We start from the raw sequence: 27,633 nt of genomic DNA, 5'->3' as shown, positions 1-27,633 counted from the left end.
TGAGGGTCATAATGAGATCATAACGCAGCAGCAAACCCAGACTTTGGGCCACAGCGGGCCTACAACTAGTGATTGGCCAGTGTAGTTCTTCAGACTCATTTTGTTCTTTCTCCTCGATTAGACTGAATGCTGAAAGCAGGGGAGTGGGTGGGAGCATTTCATTTGTAGTTCCCAAGATGGAAAGAAGGTGTTTACCAGATTTTTCTTTAATCAATTGGTATCTGCTAACATTTAATCATCATCTAGCTAAGTTGTTTGTGCTGGATCTTTGGCATAAAAGCCTGGTAAGAAAGATGGGGGTCAAAGTGTGTTACACATGGGAAAATAAGGTTTCATAGTAAAAAAGAAATAAATTCAATGCTTAGCTTGAGAAAATTGCAACTGGCATGTGGAACTGGGTTTTGTAAATCCAGATTCTTCAAAAAAATCTTTGAACTATAAAGGCTGTGTCAAGAGCAGAGCTGTAAATCTTATCTTATTTACATTAACTTATTTATTTTATTTATTATTTTTAGACAGAGGGGAAGAGAGAGAGAGAGGGAGAGAAACATCAATATGTGGTTGTCTCTCATGCACCCTGCACCAGGAAGCCTAGCACGTAACCCAGACATGTGCCCTGACTGGGAACCAAACTAGTGACCCTTTGGTTAGCAGATTGGCACTCAGTCCACTGAGCCACACCAGCCAGGGCTTATTTACATTAATTTTTTTAATATTACAATTCTGCATATGATCTCCAGGGCTACACACTATATTTTAAAACACATCCATTTTTGACATTTAATGCTAGCATGTATCAGGGAGAAAAAGAATTTGTGGGGTGTCTGTTGTCCAGTTCACAGAGTATGAATACTTTTATGCTATTACTTAGCATTGCCATCCTCAAAACAGTTGTGGTGTGTGCTGTCATAAGGCTTCCTCATGTATCACAGTCGGTGAAACAGAAAAAGGCAGAGTCGTTGTAAGCACATGGAAGTGAACTAGTGTTTCCAAAGGTGTTTTTCACCTCCACGAGTCCAAGTTTCTACACAGCTCCTGGGAGAACTAGAGAAAGGTTACCTTTCTACACGGACTGAAGACCAAAGGCAAAGAAAAGCTTCTCATAGTTTTGTAATCCTGGTAAGACCACCCTGGTCCTCCTACCCCAAAAGGCCCTCTTAATTCTCTGCCTATGGTACCCATGTATTTGACCTTTTTAATTCCAGGGCCAAGTCCATCAATGAGCTTCAGTTGCATTCATTTGCTTCATGATTATCAATATATTTTCCTGAAGGTCAGTACATAATCTCTCCCTCTAAGAGTTTTTAAATAGTTCCTGTAGCCTTAAAGAACACATAGGTAGATAAATACATAAATCTATATATGCCTAATGTTATATGAATTATTTCATTTGGAGACTCAGCAGTTAATTTTGCTCAAAGGCACCTGACTAGTAGGCCACAGAGAGCAGTCTCTTTGCAGGTGGACATCCTAGATACTAGAGGACTCAAAGCTCTTTTTACCCAAGACTTCTTTGGAGGCCAAGCACAATTAGCTTTGTACCTGTATTAACTCTGAGACATTTACAGTGACCCTAAGTATTATAATAGAGTTGTTATACTTTTCCTGAGAGAAAGCCAAGACATAGAGGTTTTAACCTACAGAGACGAAAACAGTACAACCCGGGTCTGGTCCAGGCTGTCTGCCCCAAGCCAGAGTTCCTCAAGAGTGACACTCATGAATGGCATCTGTGAAATCTCATACTAGTGACAGAGATGTTCTGTAATATACCTGTAGTGTCCCTCAAAAGATATGTCCAGTTCTAACACTTTTCATGTGGCCCGATTATGAAAAAGGTATTGACGGTTGTAATTAAGGATCTTTATTTAGTTGGGATCATCCTGGATCTAGGAAATACCCTAAATCCTTTAACAGGTGCCCTTCTAAAAGAAAGGCGAGGGGGGATTTGAAACACAGAGACACGCAAAGGAGAAGGTGATCAGAAGACAGAGATAGAGATTAGACTGATGCTCCTGAAAATCAGGAATGCTAAGGAGTGCCAGTGTCCACCAGGAAACAAGGAGAGAGGCATATTATGGCTTCTCTCTCAGAGCCACCTGAACAAAAAACCCTGCTGACCTCTTATGTGGGGTTTCTGGACTCCAGGACTGTGAAACAATAAATTTCTGTGGTTTTAAAACATCCAGGTTTTGGTCATTTGCTATGGCAGCCTTAGGAAACCAATACAGCACCTCTATTTATATGTCTTGATTGGTTTCTGTGGATCCCATAACTTGTTTCTTGATGAGATGATAAATCCCTAGTCATATCCACACTCTTCCAGTTTCAGGAAGCCAACAATCATTTTCTGAAGTTCAGAGAATTTATTCTAATGCAAGGGATACTACCCACATTAACAACACCAGGGGGTGAGACTAAGCTCTGATCTAGGGAGCTACACATTGATATTCATCCTCCTTTGCCCTTGCCTTCTCCCCCATGGGCCATTTCCCATGTGGAAAACACTCCCTGTGACCCTGTAGTCCTCTAACCATCGTCTCATGATCCTTCGTGATTAAACATCTAAAACCGATGGTTCCCTACCCTGTGCCTTTTCACACATCTTTCCCTTCAAATGAATGTTCATTTCAATTCTAGTTTCTGAAGGTCAGCTTAAACTCTTGATTGGTCTCCTGACCAAATTCAATTACTTTGCTTTTCACCCTTTTGAGGGTATCTGACTGCATGCATCAGACACCTGTATTATTTTGTGAGCTTCCCAGCCCCCCCACTTTTTGCTCCCATAACAAACTTGAATCTCTAGTCCATGGCTTGTGCTTGTTGAATTGGGATGATCCGGACATCTTTTTAAATAATGAAGTTCTCTTACATTTTAGAATAATTTTGGAAGCTTTTCTGCTTAGTCTTGGGGTGTGGCACCCCTTGAATTTAGGACAGAGATAACAGACTTTTTGTTTTGTTTGTGAGGCTCAAATATTTTGCCCCTCTTTATCTTCAATTCCCTTTCCTTTCATTCTTCTGTAACAACCCCTAGTTCTTCTTTTCTCTCAGAACACTTTTTGCTTTTGGATTCCTTAACTTTTCAAATTCTCTGAGCTCCCTTATCCTCTCACAGCCTGCCCACCCAGTTGCCTTGTTGTCCCTGAAGCTCATAGATAAGACCTTCCCCCAAAGCTTTCCCCTCCTCCCTTCCAGTTCCAGTTGAAAAGTAAGGTCACCTGGCTGTAAGAGTTTGTTGACCATCTTTGAAGCCTGCTATTGTACTTTTCTGTATATTGTTTCTGACAAGAAATGACTGAGCCCATTTTATTGGCAAATTTTATGCTAAAGTGAGGATATTTTAAAGGAATTTGAGATGTGCCACAAAGCACTTTGAGGGGCTTGGTAGAGGGAATGGCAGTGTGTGATTTAGTCCTGAAAATGATATAAGACGTAACAACCTCACAACTTGAGGCCAGGTGTTGAATCTGGTGTTGTCAGACAGGGCCAGGATGGTAGGGCTCCGAAGTGAGTAGTGCCACCACACTGAGTTTTAAGGAAAGTTTCTCTTTTCAGTATAACTTTTCATGACACTGGAATTGTTCTAAAGATGTTTGCGTATCTTTTCATACATCCTTTCACTGTTTGGGAATGAGTTGTTATAAGGGGCAAGACATAAAAAACTAGGAGGAAAAGGTTGTGTTTTTTTTTAAATATAAATTCCCTGAAGCAAAGGTATGTGTATGTTGTAGTATATGTTGTATTCCAATAACCAAGGGGAAGTCTCCATTGTAGGCCGTACAATTTAGAACGTATCTATATTCCCTGAAATGATTGGAAAAAGACTTTGCTTAGAGGCCCTATGACTCAAAGATAACTCCTTTCTAAAGAAATAGTAATGATTTCTTGAAAGATTTTAGCAAAGGTGTACATTCAGTCATACATATACCATAGTGATAAACATTCACTTTTCCAAAGTTTCAAGAGCAAATCCCCCATGACAGACTTCCCAAACTCCCAAGTAACCATTTGACATGTGGTAACAGAAGTCTTATTTCCAGACTTAAGTCCCTCTATAGAGATAATCAATTTAAGTCCAACATTTAAAATTCGAACATGTAATTCTTCCAACAGTGTTACAGAATTGTCAATTGCTTCATAAAACCTTTTGCAGGTTTTATAATAAATTGATTTTTGAAAAGGATTTGGGCTGGAAAAGGGATCTTGGGGCCAAAAGGTGCCCTAATCGTTTCCTCTAAGGCATAGATTTTTAAAAAAAATCTCGATCGCATTAAGTTACTGGGTCTGTTTTAAAGCTCTAGGAAGGTAAAAGATTTTTTATAAGGGAGAACAAGTGGGTGTAGGAAAACTAGGAAGCATATAACTTTCTCATTCACCAGGTTTGGTCCCAGGGCCTCTTCTGACCAAGAGCACAACAGTAATTGGGAAACACATGCAATGAATGTTATCTTAAGGTAGGAACTGCAAATTAAAGCTCAAGGCATCTACAAAGGGTGACATGAACAGCTCCCCCTCTCACCAGAAGCTTGAGCAGAGAAATAAGAAAATACATTTGGCACTGAATGGGGTCTAAAGTTATTGTATATTCTTGACTCCTTGAAGCCTAATGTAGGACAGAAAGTTGTAAATGAGACTTTGCTAAGTCAATAACATTTGCTTCCTTTTGGGCAAAGATACCTAACTTGGATTTTGGACTCAACAAACCTCCCCTATAGGAATGTGGGGACTTCCCCTTTCCATGGCCTAGGAATCAGATGACTAGGAGAGATTTTGGAGCTTGCAACATCTTTTCTGAGAAGGCTATAAACATTGTAAACCAGAAGCTTGCATGAGTCATCATCAGGCAACTATGTCCTTTGCACTAAAAAAATATCTGCTCTAAAGTTTAGCCCTTAAAGTGCATGCAAGACATCTAGTGTTTAGAGCCCTGGAATGCTCAGCATAAGGACAAATTGTGTGGAGACAAACTTGGCTGGCACCTTCTTATTCTTGCTTATCTTTCCCATCAGCAGGAGGGTATTGATATCAGCAATGACATACATTCATAATTCCAGGGGTTTAAAGCCATATCAGGAGACCAGTTTGCCACCTCCCTCCCAGTCTACCTGCTAACTCTAATTATACAGAACAGAGAAGAAATTGTTTGGTCAGTCTCAAGATGCTGGTAAAAGGATTAACTTGCCTTAAGAACTCATTTAATGCTAGACCCATTCCAAAATTGGTAGTGGATCTGTTTTTAATGTTCAGGGAAATGAGACAAACACCTAGCCTACCAAACACTGCAAACACTTCTCCTGACAGCTCCATGAAGAAGAATGTGTCTCTATCTTGCATACAAATAACGAAATGGGCTTGGTGACACACGACCAGTTGTTAATAAGTGGCTGGGCTCAAAACTTCACATGATCTGTGTTCCTTTTTCTAGCACATATGCTGCTACTCTTATTTTAGAAAAAACATTCCTTGATTTTAACCTGTGTTTTATAAGCTGCTTTCAAAGTCATAATCCTATCAACTTTAAGGTACCAGTAAACTTTTTAGGAAGAGCCACGTAAATAGGCACAAGAAAGGGAGTCAAGGGGAGTCACGAACAAAGCCACATAAACATCTTTAACAAGAGTGTCCAGGACTTTGTACTGGTCAGAGAACGTGTTTCCTTGTCCTTTAGAACTTTATGGCTGTCTCAGCTGAGCTACTGCATTAGGACTTGTGAAATATTAACCTCTAAGGCAGTTCTCAGGGTCCAGAGGGCAGCACACGGCCTTCACCCCTACCTTCAAAGTAGCCTTTTGAGAATAAGCACGTTGCCAGGAATGATGCAGTGACATTAGGCTGTTTCTGAAACTTGATGTAACACCTTTCTCCCTTAACTGTTGGATCCTATGCTTTTAGGAGGCTCACTCTACTCTACAAAGGCCAAGCTGAGAAGACAGAAAGATTTGTGCAGCCTGTTTAATTGGGGAGATGAGACTATACTGATGCTCACTGAAAAGGGGTCCTTGGGAAGATTTTCTCGTAAGTGCTGACACAGCTGTACCAGCCTCAGAAGCAGAACATGTCTGAGTCTGGAGGTATACACAAGTTAGGCATTTACAGACAGCAAATGTCACTGGGTTTCACCCTCAGGAGGGATGCCGCAGGTCTTGGAGGACACACAGAACTCTGAACCAAGGAGCTGTTCCTTCTCTTCGGAACCAAGTCAGACCTTCACCACTTTTTAGCTCTCTGGCAGAGTCAACTTGACTAATATTTCTTCACCTTTGGCAGAGCTGTTACAAAAAGTCAGTAAGAACTTAATGCAGAGAAGCCAGTGCCTAGCATTTAGAAAGTGCCCAGCAGGTGGTTGCTGTGATCACATCAAAGCTGGGTTTCACAGGTGCTACGTTTGTGTAGCCTTATGTTGCATCCAACATTGCTTTTCCACAGCAGGTGTTTAAATAGTTTCGGAACAACTGGAATCAATAAGTAAACAGCTGGTAAATAGAAACATGGAGGGACGCAGTGCTTTAAATAGTAAGGCCTGGCTGAAAAGTGAGTTTGCCAATGCTGGAGTCACCTCCTGTTCGACTCAGGCTTCTGAGCCTACAAGAGGCAGGTTCTGATGGAAACAGGGCTCTGGGAACAAAATCTGCTCTAAGCTTCCCAGAAAAGTCTGTTCTAATGGATCCTGAGTCAAGTCTAAGCCTATATTGTTGCTACCGGCAGTTTAGACATCTAGCTCATATCATGTGGGGAAATTTTACTGCGGGGCTCTTAAAATGTCACTGTCCAGGCCACACCCAAACTGATTAAACCAGAATCTCTGCTGAAGGAGCACAGGCATCAATACATTTTAAAGCTTCCTAATGATTCTAATGTACTGACAAGTTTGAGATACAATGGTCTACTTTTGCAACCCCTTGTGCCCTTAAAGAAATAGCAAGTGGGTTAGACTATTGAGCTGAAAGAAACCTAGGGAATAATTTGGTCACACCCTTTCACTATAAAGATCAGGAAACTCAGGGTAAGAAAGAGGGTATACGTGTCTAAAGGCTACATAGCTGCCTGGGGATAGTGTTGATATCAAGACAAATCTAGATCTTAACATGAGACTCTACTGTCCTATTAAAACAACAACAACTATATTTTAAGAAAGTTGTACAAAGCCTATTGCACAGAGACTGAACTTCTACTTCATAGATATACCAAGCAAAGAACAAGAAAATAGCTTAGCAGAATAGTTTGAACATGGAATTTCACAGATGTTTTCTGAACCAAAACAGAAAAAGGGGTTGATGTGGTCTAATTACGCATTGTCGCTGGATTCTTTCTGGCCTAGGTAGCTGGAGTCCTACTTGGTCGAACTGGCTCATTAATGTTGATTTGGCTGCGGGGAAGAAAGTATTTGGCTAGGTTTGAGACGCAACTCGCAGATCAAAGAACTCACATTTATTTCAGGACATTCTCTACTATTCAGTGCTTGGCCTTTTATGTTTTTGTTATTGTTTTTTTTTTCAAGCCTGATAGGAAGATTGAGTTCTTGAGTTGGTAACTTTCAATATTCTTGACTCATTATGACCTCTCCTAATTTGGTACTCACCCCCACCCATTTTGTTTTTAAAACGTTTTTTATTAAGAATATCTCCTACCAGGCCTAAAGAGTGGTTAGGAGAGTTTTAGCTTTAAAAATGAGCATAATGCAATCCACATGAAAGTCCATTCTCTAGACTGGGCAATGCAACCAATTCACTAGAAATGTCTAAAAATTGTTCACAGGTTGAACTGAAGTATTAAGTTTATTATTAGCTTTATAACCATACTACTCAGTTGTTTTAGTACAATGACAACTGTGAACACTTCACTGGGGTAAGAAATAGTAGAATGTATGGATTCATAGTGAGAGGCTGCTCTAGCCTCCTGGGAAAGTGAGGCACACAATACAATGCTTATATGAGCAAACCCTGCAGAGGGGATTGAGTCTAGCATCCTGGTTTACACTTACTGAGACTCTATAAAAGAAAGTAGCGTTGGGATATTCCTGAGGCCTTTTGACCAAGTGGAATTTTTGTGAAGGTGGATACATGAGGTTTGTGATTGGATTAACTGAAATTAGAGAGCACCAACTTTAACACTCCAGCCAGTTATTCATTCCATCCAAGTTCTTAAGTGTGACTTCCTCTTGTTTAGACTAAACACAACAGAAAAACTGAAATTCAACTTTCTATCTTTTAAGTCACTTCAACAAAAGGGAGGAAGCGACATTGAAATTTTTGAGGTTCAAAGATCACGTTCCATCCTTGCTTCACAGTGCTAGCGTTGGAGTGTTCAAGCTATGTTCTGATGCGGTTGTCCTGACACCGGGGACCATCTGGAGGTGGCCCAACCAGGCTCTGGCACATGTGCTCTGCATATCTCAAGTGATCAGGGCAGGACCATAAAGTGGGTATGACTTGCCATAGAAGAGGGAATGGGGGGCTTCTGGTCTGGTGTGCAGTATGTTTCACCCCCGATTCACTAGAGCTCTGCATTTTGGGGTTATTGGTTCCTGATCCTACTAAGGATATAGTATTTGCTTCCTTGTCTCTTTTGTACTTGTCATGTGTAAAAGAGAGATTGGCAAGGTAAAAACTGCATCCTTGAGATCAAGACCATAATATAAGTCCATGTTCACTAGCCACTCTTCTTTTTGTTAAAGAGATGTTGAGTCACCTGTGGAAGGAGCCATGAGTGATTCCCATGAATTCTGAGGAAAGGCTGTTAGGAATCCACTGCCTTGGGAGAAAGGATACTATGGGTTTAGGGGGTGGGAGCAGCTTTACAAAAGCTGCTCTTCCCCATATACCTTGGCTTTGGGTTCAAAGGTAGCTGACAACCTGGTAAATGTGTATAGCAAGCTAAGGCATTTCTGGGAAATGGCCAGTGGACTGAGTGGTCCAACACAGGGTGGAGGGGTACAAGAGAAAGAAAACTCGTGGCTGGAGAATGGGTAGAAGGTAAGACATCTAGACTTAAAACCTGGGCTCAGATGTCAGGGTTCCCATCTCACACAGCCAAGAAGACACTTTGGCACTTTGAGCAGGTCTCTGTGTGGTGGCTGGTGGGTGGTATGTATACACACACTGAAAGGGCTATGAGACAAGGGCTGTGTGACAACAGACCCACTGACTCCCAGGCCAGAACACTGACACTATTCACACCCTTTTAAACAATGCCTCCCTCGGGTCTATCTTCACTCACCCAGACTGACCTGCAAATATCTCATTGTTTTCATGTCTATCCTTTCTAAGTTAGGATAGATACTTCTACCAAAACTAAATCTGCTACCTAGTTTCAAGCTAGTCATTAAATAAATTATATAAATGAGTCTAAGGAGTTTTTTCCTTAGAACATGCAACATCAACTTGTGCTTACTTGTTCCCAAATGAAGTAATCCTGAATGAAGTCAGTATGATGTGCAGTATATCTAGCATGTGGATGTCAGGATATAACAGTTTATTCCCTGACTTCCCTCAAGGTGAAATCAGGTGAAATCTCCCTGATTTCATTTATGATGCTTATACACAGAAGTCTTAACTGTTAACTACATTCCATATTATGCCAGTGCTATATGATGTTAAAAGAATTAAAAAGCATGTTATTTAGAAGCACCTGCATTTGAACGTTGAAACTATAAACACTAGTAGAATTATTTTATAATATAACCACATCAGGGCACTTTAAAAGAAGGCAGGTAATCTTAAATTTTCCCCTTCCAAAAACCAGTTCAAGAAGCACAGCTTGCTATTTGGTTTGTTCTTAAGTCGCCTGGCTGAACTATGTTAAATCCCAGTATGGTTTTCCCTTCAGGCAGGGTCCCACATTTATATAATCCTCCAAGACATTGCTTGAGTATTTCTGTACCTGTTCACAACTCATGTTTTAGATTCATGCTGTGTTTCAAAGAGTTTAGAGAAAGAAGAATCCGGCTGCGTGGTGACGTCAGCACAGAGGAGTCAAACTGAGGGGTACAGAGCAAGTGTCTAAAGACAGGTGGAACTTATTTTGGTTACATTGCTGTGTATAGACCAAACCCATGAAAATGTTATGTTAGACTCGACACAAGACCAGTTCTAGTTATCTGATTCTAAAGTATTGTCTTTGGGGTTCCCGGTAGCCTTTACAGTAGAATACACCCTTTGTTTTAATGTTCAGTCTACCCTTTAGGGTTGGCAGTTCCCTTCCAGGAGATACTTGCCATGGGCTCACATTCCCACAGCTGATATGATCTCTTCTAGTTGGGCAAGATGTCCAGTGCCAATGGGCATTTAGGCTTCCTCTTCAAAAAGTACAGTGGCCCTCCCTATTAAACCCCATTAAGAATATATATTTTTAAACCATTACTATTTACTAGCATCTTCTGTGCTTGATATATCAATGATCACTTTAAGGATAATTCTTCATAATTTAGTTAATTTCCTTTAGAAAAAACTTAGTTGCTCTCAAAAAAGATAAAACAAGAAGGAATCATGGGAGTCCATTAAAAATTTCATGTTTTCTGAGAACCAGCAACCTGCTAACCAACCCTCTCCCCTCCTGATACCAGTGTTCTAGCATGCTCAAAGCTAGGAAGTTTCCAGAATGCTATCTAAAAAGCCAGGGGGTCTCTTCTAGAAGATTTAAGAATATAAGCTCATTTGCTTACTTCTTCATTGCTGACCAAATTAGACAGGTCATCAGGTGAGAAATCCCAGGGTAATTTCAGGTTCTGGCACACAAGGCAGAAAGGTGAATCTGACCACTTGTTTTCTTGCTTCTTGAAAACTGATCGGTTATAACCCTACTGCTTTCTTAAAAATTTTAGATACAGGATGCAAAAAATAGGTAGGCCTGAAAGAGGTAGGCCACCTGCTTTGAAACTGTGCATGCAGTTATACGGCTCAGTTGGTGCAGAGTGAGCACGGGATGGACAAAGTGGCAGAAATGCAGGAATCCCAGAGCTGAGGTTCATGCTCTCTCATTGTTCTCTCATTTTGGGAAGCAGTATTGGACCAAATAATTACATGGGAGTAAATAAATTCATTTTTAAACTAAAGGATGAAAACATTCTCAACAGCCGCAAGTTAACCCGTGCTAAATGAAACAGATCTGGGATTTTAATTCATGCACAACTGAAATCACCACCTTGAACCATAAGGTGTCCTGATGTATCGAAATATCTGTGTACAGTTCATTCACTGCAGAGATCAATGAGCATAGGCAGTTTCAATTACAGTAAAAAATCCTACCACTTAATATAGACTTCTACTTATAAAATGTAAGTAAGTGAGACAGGTTTCACTGCATGAATTCTATATATAAATCCAAGTTAATATGATCAAAATTATACCTGATGGAATCATTTAAGTCATCACCATGACTTAATTCTCCCTTCTGCAAACATGTCTAGACATCAGTCTTAGAGACCATGAAGCACAGTTGGCAAGTTGGGGAGAGTAATTCAGGGACTCTGTTATCTAGTAGAGCTTTCAAGAAAATGTGACTCTTATGTGATCTTAAACATTAAAACATTGTTACCAATCTATAGAAGCTTTCAGAAAGTCAATTTTGAAATCCCCTTTGGCAAGTCATGTAAGTCACTTCTACCAATGAAGATGGACGGTGACGTTTCAGAGAACTAAGGTAAGAGTTCTTAGGAAATAAAGGTACAGCTCACCGGTCTGCTTTCTTGGTTGTAATAATCAAAGAACAGAAGAAAAGGCCTGAGGTATCACCTTAATCCATACAGATTTCTACAACAAGTTTATGCCAGGATCTAAGGAGTGACTTTAAAGATTTCCTAACATACCAGTACATATTCCACTGGACGGCCTTCTTAAGTCACCTCTTCTAACTTTAAAATCTTTCCAGGGCTGAGGGAGGGGAAAAATCAAACCTCGTACCCACGGCATAAAAATAGGACATCTAAGAAAGTTGTCCTCATTATGTCATTAGACAACATTGTCAAGTGCCCAAATCTTGAATATTTCATTTCTTCCCCCCTCACCATTTTGTGAAAAAAACTAAAAAAGATAAAAGAGCTCCTAAGGTGGCATTAACTGATGACTTTGAGGAGACTATAAAAGTGCTATTTTTTCCTTCAAACCCAACATAATTATTTTCACTTTTAATTTAGATATTATTCTACAAGATAAAAAAGTAGCGTCTCAACTTTGTATCAATATGAAATAATATTCTACACAATATGCTGTTTCTTATAAATGCTATACTACTAGCCTAATAAACAAGTCAGTTTAGATATTTTAAAAGGTAATAAATGCATCAGTACAACAAATCATCCGTTCATGGGGTGCCAAAGAAATTGCTGCTTCTTAAAGGGCTTAACTTATTTGAGATGATACATTTACATACTAGGACAATCTAGTTTTTCTGGTTTTCTAGACTATCAAGATATTTATTGGACCTATGTCTATGTCTCTTAAAATGTGTTACTCAAAATTATCTCCAGCTGCAGACAGTTTTAGAGTGAATCAAATGCTAGGTGACCCTTGCTCCTTCCATGTTGAATGAGTTTGATTTAAGTTAATGGTGAGACTATTGTATTGTCTAATAATCACACTAAAAACACATGAATTATATTCTGTTTTCTATTTCTCAGAGCTTTAGCTAGAAATTGTGTTGAGTATTTGTCCTTTGCATGAAGGTATTATTTATACCTGCCTAGCACTCAAAGTCACAAGTATCACTCAATGACCAAGGCTTGGCTTCAGGGCAAGAGGCTGGTCAAAAATCTGCTTTACCATGGGGAGCCATTCCAGAATAGGCAGACGAATGAGCATTCTTTCTTCTCCCAGGTTTGTTGAATGTGGACCATCTCTAAAGGGTTTCATTGCCTTTTTAAGATGGCAGTTTATGGGGATTTCTCTTGGATCTATTGTTCTAGCATCCGATGAACAAGTAGAAATGGTTATGTACCATCTGCCACTTTGTTGGACTTCAGCTGAGATCTCCTGGCCCATTATAATATATTCACATTTCCATGGAACAGCCAAAAGGCTTCTGTCTAGGCATTCTGTTTGCACAGGATGTCAACATCAGTGACTCACTTTAAAGGAAGTTCCCTTGGTTCATTAAAAAATGTAATATTTAAGCAAGATGTTTCATTAGCTTTCAGAGTAATCTTGTCCATTCTCTGAACCATGAATGGCCTGTGGAAAAATTTTGTGCCTGTGAAGTAATGGACACATGGATACTTGAGGAAAACATGCGATGGATATACATGATTAGGTAGGGGCTCCATTTGTAGCCTCTCTTCGTGATCTCTGTTATGGTCATTAGATAAAAGTAACTTGGGTTGGTCCTTGAAGCTTTAGACAGGTTAACTCCACTGTGGCATCTGCTATTTTCTAGTCTTCTTATGTGGGCATTTTTAGCATCAGAGAATGCAATTTGATCATGTGTTTCCTTAGCTGGACTCCATAGCCCTGTGCAAAGACACATCATCTTCAAAAGCTACTGTTACATTCCTGATCCAAACTTTATTAAAAGGACTCACTATTGCAGGCAAGGAGGTTAAAACAAATCTTCAGACAAGTAATGATCAAGGCCTCCTACACTTGACAGATGCCTTCAAGGGCAGCGACATTTGAAGTTGGGAATATGCTTATCGTTGTAATGTGTTGTTAACTAGCGATGCACTTTATGTGGATAATTTGTCCCACCAAGGAAACTAGTGAGAGCAATACCACTAACAGGTTTGCTTTGCCCCTCTAACCTAAGCGAAGTTCTACTTTTCGAGCTAATTATCAGAAGTGGGATGTGAGTCAAGTTTCTTTCCCAGGGTCATTCCCTGCAGTGTTGGGGTTCCCTTCCTTAAATGACATTCTACACGTGCACTTCCATCTGTGACAATCCCTTGGGGGGAAACACATTCTATCCCTCCTCACACTAAAGAGTGTGCCATCTGTTGCACACTGCCTAGCCAGAGTGCCGATGCAAACAGAAAGTCATTGGCTACCCTGCATTTTTCTCTGTTAGAAAATGATGTTAGAAAATTTAAAACACCTGCAAAGACTGATAGCCTTTTTTGTTGTTGTTCACAGCACAGGGGTAAATGATCCCTGCTCAGAGTCATTGACTTAGAGACCAGAAACAAAGTTCCCCCCTGAGTGCCAGTGATCACCATGCCGGCAAGTTACTTCCTGCAATAAATTGACATCTCTACTATGCTCCAGACACTCGTCTAGAGCTTGGGATATGTTGGTGAGAAGACTAAACATTTATTTTCTTACAAAGTATATGTTCTAGCAGGAGAAATATATACACAGATTATAGTCTTTCAGAAGGTGATAAATGCTCAAAAGAGAAGAAAGTGGATTGGGAGGGCAGGGTTGGGAATGGCTTAAACAGATTTCCTAGAAACACAGAAGGAATGCTATATTTTTAAAAGTTAAATTTATTTGTTCAAATTTATTGAACATTTATTATAGACCACATGTCCTGCCAAGACATTCTCATTTGATCCTATGGGGAAGGTATTATCATCCCTTTTTGATAGAGCAGAAGCTTAAGTGTTGTTCTCTAGCCCACTGAAAGGCACACAGGTCTAACATGTAAACTCTTAACTGCTCTGTGTTCGAATAATACATGTGAAAGAGAGAACTAAGCTAGTTCTTCTGATAGGTGAAATGTGCACTACCCAGAAAACACACTGGGAAAGAGTGATTGATAGCAACGCCTAAAGGCGTTGGTCAACTTAGCTAGAACGTAGGACCCTGTGATGGGTTATACCAGGGGACAAGGTTGAAAGGTAAGTCAAACTGGATTAGAGCTCTCCACACAACTGTGTTTTCTCTAGGTGGTATTGGGAAGACTTTGAGGTTTTGAGCAATGGTGTGGTGACAAATTCCAGGACAGAGTCATGGCATCAAAGAGTCAGATAGCTTTGTAGTATGACAGTGGCATCGGTTTGCCACTTTGAGTGATTCCCCAATCCTGGTTTCCTCTGTTCAAATGCCTGGCTAATCTTTTAGGAACTAACCCTTTTAATGGAAAGGTTAAGGTCTAAAAATCTCAAATGTCGGATTCAAGGTTATCCCATTCTTGCCAAGCTATGATGCTCAGTGACCTTCAAACTTCAAAAAACAATGTGTTTTAAAGGTGGCTTTAAAAAAAGTTAAAGGCCATGGTGCCTCATAACCTTCATTCTAATGTTCATTGCATCCTAAATATAAAATTTCCATTATATCAGTTTTATAAAAACTTGTATAAGTGAAATATTTTGAAATATGAGCACCTCCAAAGAACATCTTTTTAAAAAATTAATCATGTCATCATAGCTCCTTGCCTGAAGCAGAATATGTGGCATTTTCATATTTTATATATGTTTCTCCATATAACTATTCAAAGACTAGAGAGATCAGAACCAAGAAAATGCTGACTAAGAAGTGCAGTAGCAGAGTGGGAGACAGATGTCTGCTTCTTCCGCATTTAGATCAGTGACATTAAAGTGACACATGACTTTCTGTATGTTAACAATTAAATTCCTCAGAGACAGGCTAATTTTTCAGCAACATTTAAAATATAGGCCAATCTACAGGCTAACTTTGGGTAAAGGTGAAATCATGAAGATGCTCTCGGTTCAGTTACGTGAAATGACACGCCACGGCCAGGAGAACCTACAAAGCCAACAGGTTGGAGGGTCTGTAGGATGCTGCCCACGAGAGCTTTGGACACTATCATCTTAGACACCATTAACTGGTCCTTGCCTACCAAAAGCTGCTGAGAAAAGCTGTTGATATATTCAAAAATGAACAGTAGGTTTTGAAGTCAGTGATAACCAGGGTTTGGAAGAACTCTTCCATGCTGAGATTTTGAAAGTTGTTCGGGATGTGGCCTACTGCTGGTTTCCAGACTGACGTTCTCGGAACCACTGGCGTCTGCATAGAGAGTAATCAGTTGTCAACCTAAGTTAAGAGTTTTAAAGAGCCTAATGAACATTGCATCTTTACCTACAATACATCTGCACATGCAAGATTTAAAAAAAAACAAACAAGTTTCTTTGACTTGGGCAGAAATCGCACTAAGTGAAAATGGTGACCTTAATTATCAGGTATTGAGCCAAAGGTTTCATCTATTTTTCTCAATTTTTTACTTGTTCTTTAGTAAACAGTTTGGCAAATATCTTTTAAAAAGGAGAAATAGGAGGAGAATAAGAAGTTCTCCATGGATGAAATATCAGGTAGAAACTATGCACCACTATTATTACTAGCCAGGTGACTACACCAGAGAGACAAACAGATGCATGTGCTCTGATGAATACTCCTTTGGTAGAAGTTGAACCAAGGACTTGAAATGACCACACCATCTGGAGAATTTCAGCAATAGCTCATCTGCCTTTCTCAGGCCCTGAGCAGATATAAACTAGAGGAGCATATGGATATTACTCATTATAAATAACCTTAAAGTTTTTAAAAAAGAACTCAGAAGTGTTTAACTTATAACAACAGATAATAAGGCAAGCTAAAGTCTCCCATTTTGCTTATTCTATAATAAAAATTTACAATGAACACTGCAAATGAGTAGCTTGAGACATTCATTCACCTGGCCACCTGGTTATTGTCTAGTGAACACCTACTGTATGCCAAGCACTATATTATGCAGGATACACAGTGACAGAATGGATGCGGTCTTTCCTCTCAGGCACTTACAGTACAAGCAGGGGAGAGAGGACCAGCAAGGAACAGTCGTCACTGCTGCATGCTTTAGAGAAAATGTTTGCCTCCTAAGATCAAAATTAGTGCTGCATACTTCAAGGAATTCTACATAAATCATTTTCTTCATAATATCAACCATGGAAAGATGCAAATTTTTGTTTTAAGGGCTTAATGACCCTCCTCAACAGACAGTTTTAAAATTATGACATTACCGTGAAATGTTCGTTAGATGGGGGATACGTGCATTTAATGTTTAGGAGTCTCTTATGCGCGTATTGTAATCTGGAAGAGTATGTGTGATGGAGCCAATGTGGGAGGGATCCCAAAATAAATTAGGTTATGAAAGAATACCAGTGACTTTCCTGCAAAGTTATGTTAAAGTCTGTAATTTTTAATCAACACAGTTGTCATAAACATTAGAAGGAAACACGATGCTCATTTGGCATTCATTTTTCACACTGCAGAATTGTGAGCAATCCAGAGATGATATGAACCTTTCTGCTCTAGCACCAAACACGTACTTTGGCATTTTTAATGCCCAGATATTCTAAGAGGACAACAGTGTCACTTTCAGATCTGGCCAAACTACTGAATCGCAGATTTAAATAAAGCAATATGATGAAAATGTAATCGCCATCCCCTCCCACCACCCTGTCATGGCTTTGGTTATTTTAGGAGCACTAGCTAGTTATGAGAGCTTTAGCAAGGGAGTATCAGGTAACCCTTAGTGAATGTGAGCCTTCCAGGGAAAATGGGCCTTGTTATCACCCCCCAATAATAAGCCCTCAACCAGTGTTGGCTGCAGGAGATATGAAGAGTTCAAATCCTACAACAGGACATGGTTGCATGCATTACTTCTATTAGAGTTCTTGTGTAGAAAACTGAACATGTGTATCTCCATGTACTATCTGGAAATAGAAGTACAGGAGTTATTTTGAATATGAATATACCTAAGAGATCCACAACAGTGTTATCTGTAGCTTAGCAGGTGGCTAAGATTTTATCTACTGAAACTGATGAAACTTTGACCCTCTGGTTTCCATAATTACTCTGAATTTTCATACCTTTCTTCCTCCTTATCAATTTTTTCTTAGTTCTAGCATTCCTGCCCAGTCCTGCCTCCTTGCTTCCACAAGTTCCTGCATCCAAACAAGCTAATTGTGTTATCCCTCACAATACAGTGCTATTTTAATATTTTCTAGACATGTGACATAAGTGCTTTGAATCTATTCAGAATACTTGCGGTAAAGAAAATATGTGTGGGACAAATTCTTCCTTCATCTTCTCCAAAGGGTTCAATGAAGATCTAAGTTGTAAGAGACTGTAGTTGCACCTGACCTACAGTGATGGCTGAATCATTGTCATGATGTCCTATCAGACATGGTCTTCCCGATTTTGTACCAACCAGATGCCAGGAGTCAATTCCAGACTCAAAGTCAACCTGAGATTCAAAGCTCTTCACAATGAGCAGGGCAGAATAATGGTTTATGTATACATATCTCCACCCGTTCCCTGGGGAAGCCGATTTCTTCCGTTTACTCTGCACACACACACACACACATATTCACACACACACTATCCTTTCTCGTGTTGTTTCCCTACCTTATAACACCTGTAATACTTACTCCCCTTGCCTACTTGAATTCCTACCTGTCATTCAAAGTCCGCTCTAGGTCTCTCGAAGCACTGTCTCAGGGAAGTCTTTTCTGACCCCCGCCAGCCCCACTGCTTCCCTGTCATTGCCATCACCTTTTGTTGCACTCTGACTCAGGTACAACTCTTTCCCCAACTCAACGAAGTTTTGAGGTCAGGGAATCATTTGTCCTACTTTCCAGAGCCTAACATAGTCCAGTAAAGAGCAGTGTAGTTAAAACATTGGAGGAAATACATATTTTCTATTTTTTCTGAGTATTGAGTTAAACAAAACTTTTCTCTACTTTGACTGATGACTATTCATGAACTACAGGTTTTTATTCAACTGCCAAGAAATCTCCACTCATGCCCACCCTGCCGTGTAGCCAGGTTAATTCATCTGAGTTAGCATTTTTTCTTCCTCATTGAACAAGGAGACCTATGGCTTAGCAAATAGAGATTTAAGTTCTTGCCCTGACATCTGAGGCTCAGTGCAGTCCAGCTCTCCTTGCCAAATGATTTCACCTGATACCTCTCCGCCATCTGTACTTGCTCTTGACCAAACTGGTTGTGAACACAGTCATTTGTAGCTTAGAGCCCAAGGTTTAACCTCGAACCTATGTTGCCAAAGCCAGATTTCCAATTCTTTAGACACCCATTTGCTTATGTGCTTCTCCTTAGAATGGATTTTTCCTCCTGTTTTCCACCATTTCTTTAAAGGCCAAGTCCATTATCACACTGGTGTCTGTCTTTTCTTCTGGACTCTATTCTGTAACACTTAATTATAATATTAACACAACCATGTGCTAGTTGAGTAGTTGTCATTTTCTTGAAGTTTCTCATAGGCAGCAATCATTGACATCTACGTGTCAACTAACAGGTGTTCGGTAAATATTTCCATCCAACTTTCAATTACAACCAGCTTTTAGTCATCGAGAACATTAGAACAGCTGGATAAATCCAAAATCCCAAATAACGAGTTATCAGGCAGTTAAGCAAGCATCTCTGCCTCAGGATATCCTTCAGAAGACATCTTGGACACTGGGTAAAATTGCAGTTCAAGTACATGTATGTTTCTGAAAAGCCTCAGCTATAGTTGACCCTGGGCCCAGGCAGAAATCAATACCAAATCTCCTTATTATCAACCAGCTAAGGATGGAAAAGCCTGTTCTATCAGGTACATATTTGTTTTCTACTTCAGAAGTGAGGTTGCATTTAAGATATTGACTTTAGAGGCAAAGGTTAAAATAAAAAAAAATCCCAAACAAAAAAGAACATCCCACCCCGCAATGCTGATGTAACTGACGCACAGCTGAGACTTTCTTTTAAACGACAGATAGTTGAACACTCACTGCACATACCATTCTGACTTCTGATCCTCTAATCTGGAGGTCAGTTTTATGTTTCCTGTCTCAATGAACATTGTGCTCCGAGGCCAAACTGGCTCAGCATTCTTCATAGCACTATTCCAGCCCTCTGACAAAGGTTCAAATACACCTGGCTTATTGCTGCTAACAAAAAGCACTTTAGTATCTGTATTAGAGAAGATTGGAATAGGTCTGGGCCCCCTAAGAGGACACTTAACATATGAAAAATAAATGAGACTATTTGGGTGAAATGTTTAGAACAATGAGGGCAGCTGCAACCAATATGGGCACATTTAGTAAAGTATCCTTGCCTGTCCAGACATTTCCGTATGGATTCACTCGAGGCCTCAGGAGGACTCACCTGTCCTGCCCGCATGAGATGTGAGCGGTACCTTAAGAGCTAACATTTGCATGCCTGTGCTCTTTTATTCAAGCATTGCCACATTCTTTTGCTTGAGCCCTACATCTAATTGTTTCAAGATATGTAGGAAAGATGGTCTTCTAATTTTCAGCTTGCATGTGTTCATCTCTAGATTGTAGCTTGCCTAACACTCACAAACAATGAGGACAAGACCATTTGTTGGCTCCAGCCTAGCTGCTGTGCAGAGAACTGTTAGTGAGAGAGCAGGCATGTTTCTGAAGCAGCAGCACCAAAGAAGTATTTTGAACGGCTTCTCCTTTCATTTGAATTTTGAGGCAACTCAGTTTACTGATGAATAAAATGAAACTCAGATGTTATACCTCTTGTCTTAAGTTGCAGCCTGGGTTGTGAACACACTCATTTATTTGTAGTTCAGAGCCCAAGCTTGTGGTCCCTAACTTTAGTTGCCTCTTCAAAGCCAGAGTTCCAATTCTCTACTGCTAGATCCCATCCTTGTATTTCCCAGTCTATGTTGTGATCTCCAGTAAGCTTCAGTCTCTGATTAACATCGGTCATTCTAAGAACTGTTTTGCAAGGTGGGTGAGTCAACTAAGGGTCAGCGACATGGAGTAACATTTCTAAGGAATGGCAGGCCCATAGTCTACATTCTTTGTTTCACAGGATGTAGATTTTCTTCTCCATTTCAACTCACTGGAAGTTCCTCCACTGCCGGCCTAGCACATAATAGGGACTTGGTGAATATTCCGATAAGCACCAAGATTCACATCATAAAGATTCATGGTTGAATTCTGGCTCAACCACTTAATGATATGACCTTGGGCAAGCTGATATCTACTGATCTTAATGGAGTTTTTTTTAAAAAGGAGATGTTTTTTTCTATCTGAAGTTATTTAAAGTGAAAGTCAAATGGGAGAATGGGACATTACTTCATAAACCATAAAACTCTATAAAAACTAAATGCAGCAGGTCATTCACCACGATGGGGAAGCCTTTGTCTGCACTCTGGGCATGGCACGAGAAACAAAATAAAAACTTTTATAGGTCAGAGAAAATTCTCTGGTTCTAGGGTAATGATCTAGTTTTCTGGAATCTTTTTTTAAAGAAGTAACTGGGACAGTCTCCTAATAAATGGAGATTAATTATGCTCTTTAAAAACCTCAGAGGAGGGAAAAGGATTTGGAAGTGAGTGATAAAACTAAGGGCTACACTGGTTTTCCTAAGACCAAGAAAGCAGTTGTTGAGGTAGCAGGAAAAATGCCAAGGTCTGTGCTTTTTCACCCTCTTGCATCCCAAGATTCAGTTACACTGAGCTATATTTAAATGCTCTGCTTTATTATTTCCATGACTGAAGGAATTCAGATACTTTGCTACGCTTTCCACTGAACAACTGAATTATAAAACAACTAAATTATGAAAGTTTCTCTTAGATCACGTGTTGCGTTTGTTGAAATACAGCTGGATGGACCCTATCGCTAGAGTTTGGTTCAGTGGTTCTGGGATGGGAACCAAGAATTTGTAATTTTTACAAGTTCCCAAGTGATGCTGATGTAGCTGGTCTGAGGACCACACTCTGAGAACCACTGTTTCATATATCTGACTTCTGGAGCTGTGACATACACACCATACCAACCAAGTGTCCAGTGTGGAAGAGTCAATTAATTGGATTGTTAAAGGAGAACTTAGGGCAGTTAATCTGTGACAAAAAGATCCAAGCATATTTCATTGTAATACTTGGCACCACATTGCTAGGGAGAAATAGGGTAGCTTTTTACCCAAAGAAACCCTTAAAGCACATATCCTTAAAGCACATCACCCAAATTCCTTCCAGGCTGTACAGTGTCTCAATCCTAGATATTTCAGGATTGCTACTTTCTGTGTTATCTGCTCCTTTAACTCTGTGGTTACTTAAAAAAATCAAAGTGAAAATCCTCATGATTCTGCTTCTTGGTAACTTCCCTACAGCTGAACACACTGTCTGTTCCATTCACTCAGAATTCTTAGCAGTTTAAGACAGTTAAATGTTACTTGCCCTAAGTTATACATTATGGTAGCAGAGGAAAATGGCCAGGCTGCTTCAATATTGAGGCAATAGCTTTTATGTCCCTGAAATTTCATAAGCCTTCATGTTTTGCTACCCTGATGATGTAAGAATTAAAGAAGAGTTAGACAATTAAGTAGTAGGACTCAAACGAGTTTAGAAGAAGAGGAAAAGGATGAGGTAGGTAGAGGGAAGATTCTATCTCACTTAATAAAAATATAACTCCCATTTTTAGACCAGGAAGCCACTTATTCAGATTTTGCTTACCGTAGACTGCCAGGCTTCCTCCCAAGGTAGGAGAAGGATTCAGCAAGAGGAATAACCATGGCAACCTGCCCAGATATGTGGGCAACAAGAGTATGGGGCTGCCTTCACTGGGAAGACATTTTATTTACAGCCTAGTTTCTCAGTTTAGCACGGATGTCCCTCCCTTCCCACTTCCTTCAGCTATACTGCTGACTTCAGGGGGAAGGGCTGTCCCCTCTCTGGAGGGAGTCTTAGATGGGGGTAGGGAAGGCTTCAGTGAGACCAGAGAAGGTCAGCTTGATCGAACCGCACTGCAGGCTTCCAGGCAGGGAACAGAGAGTAACTCCCTGTCTATTCTAGCGTGAGCACAGCAAACACGCTGGTTTTGTTAATATTAAGTGCTTGAATGATTAACATCTTTCAGGTAGACAAGCTGTGTCCACTTCTGACAAAGAAATTCTCCATTTCGTGTTCAGTTCTTACTAAGATAACATAATTCAGTTGTTGAAGGGGCAAAAACAAAAAACAAAACAAAAAAAAACACAATTTCTAAGCCAGACAGAGTGAAGTATTTTAAGCGTGTCAGATTAAGTCTTCCCAACAAACCTAGGGGTAGGTACAATTATTTTCTGCAGATAAGGAAGCTTGCAGAGAGGTTATGCAACTTGCCCAAGGTCAGGTCAGCAGCAGTGCTGTAACTGGGATTTGCACCAAGGCCAGAAGAGGCCATGGGACTCCAGAACACATAGGCTCAACCACTAGGCGGGAGGAAGAAACTGGCAGGGGCCAGTCCTCCGGGTCCATACTCGGTGCCATGCGCCCCCCTCAGCAGGAGTTAGCATGTGTTTTGAAGAAGAGAAGACTTGCTGGCCCATTCCCTTCCAATTCACACAGTCCATCGAGTCAGGAAATGCTCCCGTGAGTTAGGCTTCCCTTACACACACCTACCTGTTGCTACAGCTATTCCACCGCAGCGTGATTTGGGCCTACCTCTGCCCCGCTCAGTGGCACGCTTCGACCTGAGTGTGACACAGCAGCACCGGGGAGAAGTTGAAATGGCCGCGTACTGCTACTCAGGTGTGTCATGTAGCCAATCTAGTTCTCATTCCGGTTCTGTTTGCAGGGCAGGAACCTGACATGTTAGGTCAGTTACTGAAACTTTCCCAACCAGTGCGGTGGGCTCTCAGGCCTTGTGACTGGGGGAGGCTTGTCCTGAGGACCAGGAGAGCAGGTAACTCCCTGGAGAGCCCAGTCTGCTGGGCAGCCCTCTCTGGTAGTTCAGCATCGTAGCTTTTTGTCTTTAAAAAGAGCATTACTGAGATCTTCAAGCCAGGAGAGACTGAGGAAGAGAAACACATGAAGCCTTCGAACTTATCCTGGTAGAAAATACTGGTGGTAGAAGGTTTAAGCTTGCAAACATGGGACGGTAGAATGGGAGATGAAGCGGTTGTACCATACTTGGTGGGTCACCAAGAGTCCACGTCTCCACAAAGCCTCCTGCTGGCCAGGAGCCACTCAGCAAGGCATTGGCTATTCTGCTCTCTTAATCTTCAGCTAACTGAGGCATGGCCAAGCAGGCCAATAAATATCACCCCAACCAGCTAGCCAGCAGCTTCCAGCGGTCCCTGTCCCACCACCTTCATACCAACAAGTGTCTTAAAAGCAATTCTTTCCAATCCAAACAAAGTGACTGACATGCTTTCAACCTCGTGAGTAAGGCAAAGAATAAGCTTAATGCATAAGAATTTGGACTTTTAGTTGAATCTAAAACTATAAAAATCCTTGAGTGGAAATGCAGACTCCAGATTGTCTAACAAATTAGGCAAGGTGTTTAACAAGGGCCGTATCTCCCTGCTCTCCTTATATCCTCAGGTGAAGATCAACGGTACCCAAGATCCCCAGAATGGCAACCTCACATGTGTCCCTGTTCAAACTCAGAAGACGGCCCCTACCATCTACTTGTTCTGGTCGGATGTTAAAATGTAGGAGTTCATAGCTTATAAAGAACTGGTTTCTAGGGCAAGTCATTGGATAAGAAGTGATAGAGATGGCAGTGGGAAAGAAAGGGAGAAGTTAAGTCATTCAACAACAGGAAAAATAATCTATTCTGCTCCAGGAGGAAACCGATCTAGGAAGGATGTTGAAGAAGGAACCTGCCCCAGAAGTACACATCGGAACACACCGCTGGGTCTCCTCTGCTTTCTCCGGACTGTCCACAGTGCACACTCTGCGTTGTGTTATGTTGTTTGCCATGGTCCTTTCCCAAAGATTAAGGAGAGCACAGTCCCAAACACTCCTGACTTCTCAAGATGATAAACTTTCTTACAGCGTCATTGGGCTCATCTGCCCTTCAGTGAGGGAGAGACTGAGGCTGAGGTGGGTGGGCACGGGGCCCAGAGAAGTGCAGCCCAGTTAAGGTCCAGCTGCTGGTGTAAGAAACAAGTGTGGAGCCCGCACAGAGTGCGGGGACAAGCCCTTTGGTGGCTGCCCTGTGTCCCATCCCAGCTAGTTCCTCCCTCCCCAGCAGCCAGGCTCCTGTGCAGGGAGTAAACCTCCACCCTGTAAGGGAGGCCAATTATCCATCGCATCAAAGCCATTCCAAGAGCCTTATCAGATGTCTTGAAGGCATTTTTTGTAACTGCTTTCTTTCCTGCTCAACCATTCCTTCTGTTTGAGTTCCCTCTGTCTTTTTACTTCTCCCCCACCCCCCTGCTTTGCCTGATTAGGGCCAGAAATTTTTTCATTAAGTCACTTTATAGTGCAATAACAACATTTACTATTCATGAAGTCCCCCCTCCATAATTTTTAAGTTTTTCCATGTGTCTGGAAGCTTATTTCTGCTCTAGCTCATTTTACAGAGTGTCTCTCTTCCTTCCAAACACAAACTAAAGAGAAAGAGGAAAAGGTGGGGGCTGCTGGGGAGGAGATAACATCCAGATTCTTGAAGCCTCTTTAATCCAGTAAAATTTCCCTCTGGACTCCAACAGCTCCCTGCTGGAACTGACTGGGGATCTGAATTCCCGGCGAAGAATTAAGTCAAGAAGAAAGGACAGCAGAGACGAGTAACAGAGTCAGCTCTATGCTTTGGAAACCGCTATTTTGACCGGGGCTCCAAAGCCTTTAACCCATTCATTTTTCCCCGTTTTCTACAATTCTTACTTCATCTTTCCGGCCTGCCGTCTTACAGCAAGGAGACAAACACCCCTGAACCGCTCTGGGCTGCGTGGATTTAAAACAAGTTTGTTCAGGGTCTTGGGCAGATACTTTCTTATTGCGCGTGTAAGAGAAAGTTCACGTTTTCGTGCCCTGCGTTGTCAGTCGCCAGGAAAAAGCTTCTCAGCGGCACATACCAGGTTCCCAGCCTTTGTCACACGGCAAAAAACGAACACCCTCGGAGGAGTTAACGAGGCGGTGGGCAGGCGGCCCGGAGCCCCACCAGGGCTGCCCGACGAGCACACAGACGCGCGCACACACAAAAGGGAGGCGCTTGTGAAATGTCACAAGCTGGACATCTGGAGACCGACCCCAAAGGTAAATGCATTCCAGGGCAGCATTCCTGGGATGTCAGGCCGCGCAACCCAACCGCTGGTGTCCCCAAGTCCACCGCCTCCTGGCTAAGGTTCCCCAACAGTGCCCCGCCTGCACCCCAAAGGGGGGAAAAGCAAAGGAGGGAAGGAGGTCGCAAAAAAATGGAGCCAAAGGGGAGAAGGGTTGGAAAGCTACTCACAGGCTAGCTAGCGCCGCTGCGAAGCGAGCATGACTCGCCCGCGCCCGAGCCTCCAGGCAGCCGCGCAGCCCACACGGCGGCCGCGCTTAAATAGCCGCGGGCCCGGGAGCCTCCGCCGCGGGCCACTCCCGGCGAGATATGGTTGTAATCAGATGCTGGCAGCTGAGGACTCCCCAGGAATGCGCCGGGATGTTTTTGCTGCCTGGGCTCGGTAACTCCCCCTCAACGTGTCTGCTGAGTCTTCCAAACTTAACTGTTTATTAACTCGGGGTGCCCCCGCGCACAGGACACGGCTGCGCCCGGCTCGCGAGCCCCGCCAGCGGGGGGCGATCGCGGGGAGCCGAGCCGCGCGGAGGGGAGGGGACAGCGGGGCGCCGTCCAAACCCCAGACTCAGACCCGCGGGGCTGGCCTGCAGCCGGGGGCGCCGGGGAGGGTGCAAGTGAGGACAGCGAAGGGCAGCTCCTTCGGGAAGGGCTGGGACCCCGACCTTCACCCCACCAGTTCCTTCCTGGATTGCCGCTTGGAGCGATGTGGCGCACGACGTCCTCCTAACCCGTTGGGTCTGGAGGAACAAAGGACTGCCTTCACTCCCGACTCTCCTGGCAAGAGGCAGTTCCCAGCTCAGATCTGCGGTGGCCACGGCCGGCCCTGTGCTTGCCTCCTCCGAAGGGATGGGGTCTCTTCCGTTCCACATGGGGGTTCACTCGAATCGGTGGGAAATCTCTGTTTATATGTAAAACCTACTGTATTTACATATGTAATATAACCCCCTATAGACAGATATAAAAACCGTTCTCTTTCTATGAAATCGATATAAACAAAAGTGTTCGTGTCTGTATAACCTGTCTAAATAAGCTGTATATCCGATATCAACTAATTACGCACTGGCTTCTCTCGCAGTACGTGTGCATCCACGTGTGGGTGTTTAACATTGGTACTAATTTCCATGGCGTTTCTTACATCTCTTTGAGAAATGGGAAATACGGGAAATAAAATATCTGTGCGTGCTGAGCGGCAGAAAGCGCTCCACACCGTGTTTCAGTGAACCTCCACGCGTTGGGAGTTCATTTTCTCCACACTTAAAAATCCTGGACACTTGCAAAACACACTCGCAGAGCTTTGGTGCTTTTAAAGAACTGTGAGAATATTCTTGTGAAGAGCATGTCTATGTCCCTGCTTTATGCAGAGACAACGTGTACTAAAATAAAGGAAAATGCCACATTGTGAGTTGGATGGGAAAGGGTTATTATTGATCAGACAGAATAAGTAAGGCCCAGTACATGTGCATTTTACCTCTGGAAGCTAGGGGTTCACATGGCGCTCCTGGGACACCAAGGATGTATTTTGTGGTCCAAGTCTGGCCCCAGCAGCGAAGCCGCTGTGTAATTTGGGGCAGCTCCATGTGAGTGGCAGCCCCTGCCCTCAAGTAGGTCAGGCTTGGAACAGCCAGGGTCCCAGGGGCAGGCCCAGCCCCAGGAGGATGGGAATCCCGTCTCTCCTGGACCCTACTATTTCTGCCACCTGTCTCATTCCCTCACACCTGGTGGTGCAGGGGGCGAGGAGGCTTTCG

General features: G+C 42.1%; 1 protein-coding gene across 6 annotated transcripts in view; it reads right to left on the bottom strand.

The window, feature by feature from the left end:
- Window positions 1–27,633, bottom strand: part of DAB2 (DAB adaptor protein 2) — a 166,544-nt gene that overhangs the window by 21,223 nt on the left and 117,688 nt on the right. For 2 of the 6 annotated variants that reach the window (XM_037138531.2, XM_037138532.2), the window contains exon 1: window positions 26,063–26,357. The exons of 1 other annotated variant lie outside the window; for it this stretch is intronic. The gene's annotated coding sequence lies outside the window, so the exon portion shown is untranslated. Of the gene's footprint in view, window positions 1–22,356; window positions 22,442–26,062; window positions 26,358–27,633 lie in introns of those variants that run through there. 3 more of the 6 variants (XM_053657284.1, XM_037138534.2, XM_053657283.1) reach the window with 3 other exon arrangements.

This window comes from Artibeus jamaicensis, unplaced genomic scaffold (assembly GCF_021234435.1).
Source record: "Artibeus jamaicensis isolate MK-2021 breed Jamaican fruit bat unplaced genomic scaffold, CSHL_Jam_final scaffold_369, whole genome shotgun sequence".
NCBI lineage: Eukaryota > Metazoa > Chordata > Mammalia > Chiroptera > Phyllostomidae > Artibeus > Artibeus jamaicensis.
This window is presented reverse-complemented; position numbering and strand designations above follow the sequence as displayed.